The sequence below is a fragment of the Furipterus horrens genome, unplaced genomic scaffold (genome assembly GCF_987537825.1).
Source record: "Furipterus horrens unplaced genomic scaffold, mFurHor1.1.pri manual_scaffold_12, whole genome shotgun sequence".
Lineage (NCBI taxonomy): Eukaryota > Metazoa > Chordata > Mammalia > Chiroptera > Furipteridae > Furipterus > Furipterus horrens.
This window is the reverse complement of record NW_028327182.1, coordinates 37,187,169-37,193,487: the sequence shown is the minus strand read 5'-3', so window position 1 is coordinate 37,193,487 and position 6,319 is coordinate 37,187,169. Positions and strand designations below refer to the sequence as shown.

The 6,319-nt window shown below is 35.5% G+C and overlaps 1 pseudogene; it reads left to right on the top strand.

Moving 5' to 3' along the window:
* Window positions 1–1,640: 1,640 nt before the first annotated feature.
* LOC149996029 (small nuclear ribonucleoprotein G pseudogene) lies at window positions 1,641–1,862 on the top strand (annotated as a pseudogene).
* Window positions 1,863–6,319: the final 4,457 nt, after the last annotated feature.

Genomic DNA, 6,319 nt, shown 5'->3' with positions numbered 1-6,319 from the left:
AATCAGGCTTTTTCTGTCAGACCAAATTGAATACTCAAAATACAAAGACAGGAAAACACCCGTGGTTTTAGACTGACAATTAATAAACTACTTTGGATTAAATTGCTTTGCATAGGAAATTAATGGTAGTCAAGTAGAAAAAGAAAGTTTGGTTCCATACTTGAAATATGTAAGTCCTGTGCATACTATATTTTTCAGGGTCCTTACAGTAAAATTGTAAAATGACCCCAGGATACCCTCTTCCTGGTATAAAACACCTCATATCAGTTATTGAAACCAACATTAATCTAGGTGCTGCTGTTAAGAAATTTGTGCAAATGCAATCAAAGTATCAAAATAGTTATCCTTAAGATAGGCAACTTTCCTAGATAGGATTGACTTAATAATAAGAGCTCATAAAAGATAGTAGAATTCAGAGACTTGAAGCATAAAAGGGATGTGACACAAGGGAGATTCTCTGTTGCCGGCTGGAAGATTGAGGGACCATATGGCAAGGAATGTATTAACAGCTCACAATCCACATGCAACAAGGAAAGAAGCATGTAATCCTCTGTGGTGGCAAAATGAAGGCCACCAGGTCCACATGAGCTAGGAAGAGGACTGGGAGCTCTAGATGAGAAAACGGCCAGTGACACACAAATTCCAGCCTTTTAAGACCCAAAGCAGAAAAAGCAGTCATGCCATACCTGGACTTCTGACCTGAAGAACCAGGAGACAATAAAGAGGTGGTGATTTAAAACACTCAGTTTGTGCCAATTTGCTGCACATCAACATAAACCTACTATAGTCCAATACAAAGAATCCTTGCCTCCAACTTTCCTTTCTATTTTTGTCTTATATAAGATTATCATATGTATAATTGATATACAAAGAACTGCACATATCAATGTGTACAGTTTGATGAGTTTGGACATATACAAACTTCACGATAACATTACCACAGTCAAGGGAACAGACACCACCAACATCTCCCAAAGTTTCCTTGTGCCTTTTTTGTTTGTTTTGGATGCTGCAGCTTATATAAGTTGTACTATGTATATGCTTTGTAAAACATCAGCCTTCCTGTTGATGCCTCCAAATATTCAGTTGCTCCTGGTCCCAGATATCCACCAGGAACCTGATGATAATCAGACAATAAGGATTTCTGTGGAGTGCTTGCAAAGCTGTCTCTTAACCCTGCCAACCCCCTTCCACTAATGTCAGAACTGCTGCATGGCCTTTAAGAAGCTGGTGACTTGCTATTTTGCTGTTGTTCCTTAGACTAAAACTCAGGGATGAGCCTATGAAAGTAAAGCCATAGCTCAAACTCAGACACCAAATTTCTTTACCAACATTTTTGCTGACATTTTCATTGATTTTGAATAAAATATTGATATCTGGATTCTCTTCTCTGTCAAAATGAGTCTTCCCCCCAAAATTGCTCTTTTTGTAAATATAAACCTAGAATGGAGATTCTTCTGTAACTTCTATGCCAAGGCCCATCTGACTTCTAGTATGATTATGATGTAGCGTTAAAATACAACCTAGTTTATTCAAAAGGGATTACTCAATGGAACATCTTTGGGTGTAATGATCCATTTGTGTGTTGGTGTTATCAAAAGTGGGCAGGTTTTAATCTTGGAACTCAATGAGTAGACGCCATGAGAAAAGCTCATCCGCCCAAATTTAAAAAAGAAAAATATTTATTGACAAGAAGTTATCATTGAAATTAAATGGTGGCAGATGCATCCAAAGACTATTGTAGAGATTGATTCTTTTATGAATCTTGTGATAGATGAATGTGTGGAGATGGCAACCAGTGGGCAGCAGGACAATTTGGAATGGTGGTGATATGAGAAAATAGTATTGTTAGAAAGCCTTGAAGTGCCAATAAAGAATGTCTGCATTCACCAGAGAAATCAACTGCTTCTGTGTGTCCCCTCTCCAGAGCACCTCTTCTACTAGAATGTAAAAATTAAGTCATGTACCTACTCCTATTGAACTTTTTGTTAAATAATTTTTTGTACTGGTCATTAAAAAAATAGATAGTCTTTCCCTCTTCAAGTCCTGAAAGAATAGTGGGAGCAACATTAATTTTTAGATGAGAAAACTGGGGCTCAAAAGTACTAACAATTTTCTTTCAACTCAATGAACCAATTAAAAAAAATGATAATGCAAAACCTCAAAATCTAATGTTCTACAAATACTGTAACATGTGAACTTAATTGATGTTAAAATAAACAAAATATTTCCTAACCATGAAAAGAATCACAATAAGAAAGCTTTGTTTTGCCCTGGCCAGGTGGCTCAGTTGGTTAGAGCACTGTCCCATACACTCAAAGGTCAGGGGTTTAATTCTCAGTCATAGCATATACATAGATTGCAAGTTTAATTCCCATTCAGAGTGAAAATGGGAGGCAACCAATTGATGTTTCTTTCTCACATCAATGTCTCTCTCTCTCTCTCTCTCTTCTCCATTCCTCTCTGTCTAAAATCAATAATCACATTTTTATTAAAGAAAGCAAGCCCTGCTTTAATGTCAATAAAAGCATGCCCTCCAAAGAAGGGTTCTAAGGCACTTTCTAAAGAAGTTATTACATAAGTATTATTATACCGGGAAAAATATTAAGGCCAACTAACATCTCAACCCTGAATGTTTTCTCTCATTGCTCTGAATTTAAGACTATAATGACAATTTATCTTTCACACTTATAAATTTAAATTTTGGCATTTCTCAAGTATCTCTCATAATATTCAGACTAATTTTAACATAATTACTATCTTTCATATGGAATTTATTAGTATTCATTGGCTAGCTTACATTTTTTATTTCTCATCCTTCTAGTGATGTTTAGTACTATTTTCTTATCTTCCATTGTAATCCTGCATCAGTCCAAATCCAGAACAAAAAAATAAATGTATTATATACTTACTATGCTCTTACTAAATGCTAACTGGGCATGAGGCAACTAACAAGTTTCTGTTAAATGACTATAGCCATATATTCCTTGTATAATTTCTATTTTTTCATACATAGACTGCTTATTTATGTGTGGGTCATTGGTTTTAAGAAAAAGTTATTTCTTGTCCATATAATATAAAGAAGACACACTGGTGGGTGACAAGTAATCATATAATGGTTATCAGATGGTCCTGTATGTCAAGAGTCCCTGACATACACTGGGCACACCGACCTTGACAATTATACTCCCTTCCTATGTCTATACTACCTTGATCACAGCAAGAATCAGGAAGTACATGAGTACAGAGCCAGTAGTGGCCCAAAAGAAAAGGTAAACTTTGTCTTGTAACACCCCCCCCTCATCTTCTGGTGTCACTTACATCTGCTTTCCCAGAACACTAGTCTATGTATGAGGGTGGACCCCCCCAAAACATTATGTATTTATAAAAAATTGTGTACTTATTCCTACATGTTTAAACTTCAGTCACTTTCTGAGTACCCTCCATTTGATGCAATACACCTATCGAGATGTTGGGGTTTTTTTTCCACTGCTCAAAAGTTTTTGAACTAGTTGATTTTTATACCTTTCAGAGCTTCAGTTGTTTTTTGTTTCACCTCTTCCACATCGGCAAAACAGTTCCCTCTGAGGACTTTTCTCATCCGGGAAAATGAAAGAAAAAGTTACTTGGGGCAAGATTGGGTGAATAGGCAGAGTGAGCGCTGGGATCATGCATCTTTTTGTCAAAAACTGCTGAACACTCAGTGCAGTGTGGGAAGGTGCACTCATAAATCAGCCATCATGAAATGGGCAAACGTGTTGAGACTTCAAAAAATATTCACTAAAACCGAATGCACCCTCTCACAACACCAGCTGGTACAGTGATACAGATGTGTTCTTAGAATACTCACCTAATGGGGAAAGCCTGTAATACAAGGGGCCTGCCCTCCAGAAGATCATTCTTGTGTGTGTGTGTGTGTGCCCCCACTTGTATATTCTTGATACCCAATGTTTTGTAATATATTAACCTAACCTGTACTTTTATTCCTCAAACATGATTCAGGGTCCCAAATTACCTTTTGTTTTATCCCTACAACTGTCAATCTGCCCTTCCAGTCGCTTGAGTTAGAAATAATGTGTTTGCCTAGACATAGTATAGGTACTGGTGTAAGAAAAAAAATGGTGAACTTTGTATTAGTAAAAAACATGTTCAGCATTTCAAATTTTTTTCTTGTACAAAATTACTATTATAGATCTATAAAACGTCTCTTAAAAATTTATATAATTGCAATTTAAAGATTATAAACTGTGTATTTAATTTCCTCATTTTAAGAAATGCCAAATTAAGAAGTATAGAAAGTGTTATAACTATTATACTAAAGAAACTGAGACCAAGAAAGGTTAAGTGACTTGTTCAGCACCACAGTGTAATTAATAACAGTGTATGCAGATTCTTTTAGACTCACTCATGTGCTGTTTTATCACACTGTACTGACAACACGAGTCAGACCTGCCACTTCAGTTTTCTGTCTCCACATGCTGTCCATCTGATTGACTCTACATACAGAAGCTTCATTTCCCCCTTGCTCTTGAGGTGCTCATAGTTTCAGTTCTGGTTGTCTTTTGGGTTATTTAAAACTCTGTCCATAGTCGGTATTTCCTCTTGCTGGATATTTAGCATAATGTTTTCTAAAGGGTTTTCTGAAACTTGGTTCCACCTAATGCTCAAATTTCAATAAAATCAATAGAGAGCAGATAGAATTGAGAGCAGGCAACCATAGCTATCTTTCATTAAGACAATGATTGTTTTTAAGAATGGTCATGTAATGTAATTCTGACCAATGAACTGTTAGATAAAATGGGCTTCAACTCACTCTTGATAAAGAACAAAAAGACACGCTATTCTCCCTTCCTGTCTCCGGATATTACCAGCTACCTGTAACATTTGGATCTACAACAACCCGTAAGTTACCAAGAATGGCAGAGGAGCAAAGTGGAAGGACATAGTGCCATCATTAATATATGAGTGACTACTATTCTACTCTTTGTCCTATTTAGTTCATTTGTTTGTGTTGTTCTTTAGTTTCCTGTATTAGGTGATATCATATGGTATTTTTCTTTCATTGCCTGGCTTATTTCGCTAAGCATAATTCTCTAGTTCCATAGGGGGGAGGGGGGAGGGAGAGACGGGGGATAAGTAAGGGAAGGGTCTAGTCAAGGAACGTGTATAAATGACTCATGGACATGGACAACAGGGAGGGATATGATTGCGGGAGAAGGGGTGGGCTGGGTGGGGGGGGCAATGGGGGAAAAATGGGACAACTGTAATTGAAAAACCAAATAATAAAAGAAAAAAAAAGGGAATTAATAAACACAAAATACAGGATAAGGGATAGCTCTGGAGGAAGCCAAAGGGGAGAATTTAGGTAGATTCAAAAGCATTGTTAGTGTTCTAGTTCTTAAGCTGATGATGTGTTCATGGATATTTGTTTTATTATTATACTCCATAAATTACATGTCACAAATATTCTTTTGTATGTATTAAAATATATAATAAAGGGTTTTTAAACCCAGATTAAATATATGTATATATATATATATATATATATATATATATATATATATATATATATGAGTGAACTGAATCTGGAAATAGCTTATCTATGGACTTTTGTTAGGTGAAATAATAAATACCCTTATTGATCTAGACAGTTTTCATGGGGTTTCCAATAGCCACAACTATAAGCACACAAATTGATACTGTTAGAATGAGCCTTACTCAGATACTGATTTCTTGTATCTAGTGTCTTTTAAAAAATAGATCATACTATGCCTAGGGAAACATAAATACTCATATTAATGTACAAAACTGATATTTTATTATTTCAAGGGAAACTCTTTTGAACAATTTAAAGAAAAGTAGTATATTTTATTCTAAAACATACTTTTTTTCCTTAATCATTTGCTTCTCCACACTGTAGTCAAAATGATAGCACATAAACTAAATATCTTCTACTTAAAATTCTTATGAGACTCTCCAAACCTATTACTTATAGCAGTGTTTGTCACCCACGGCTGAACGTTTTAATAACTTAAGGAGATTTTTAGAAATAATGATTCCTGAGTTCCCTCAGAGATTCTAATATACCAGATCTAGATGTGGCCTGGCTATCATGATTTAAATGTGCAGCCAAGATTGAAAATCTCTTCCCTAAAGATTAATTCAATTAGTTTAAGGTGGGGACTGAAAATTATATGTTTTTATGTATAAAGAAAAAAGGAGGCATGGACATGTACAACAGTGTTGTGATTGCAAAGGGAAGGGGGGTATAAGGTGGACAACAGTAATGGAAAAAAAATACAATGAAAAATATAATAAA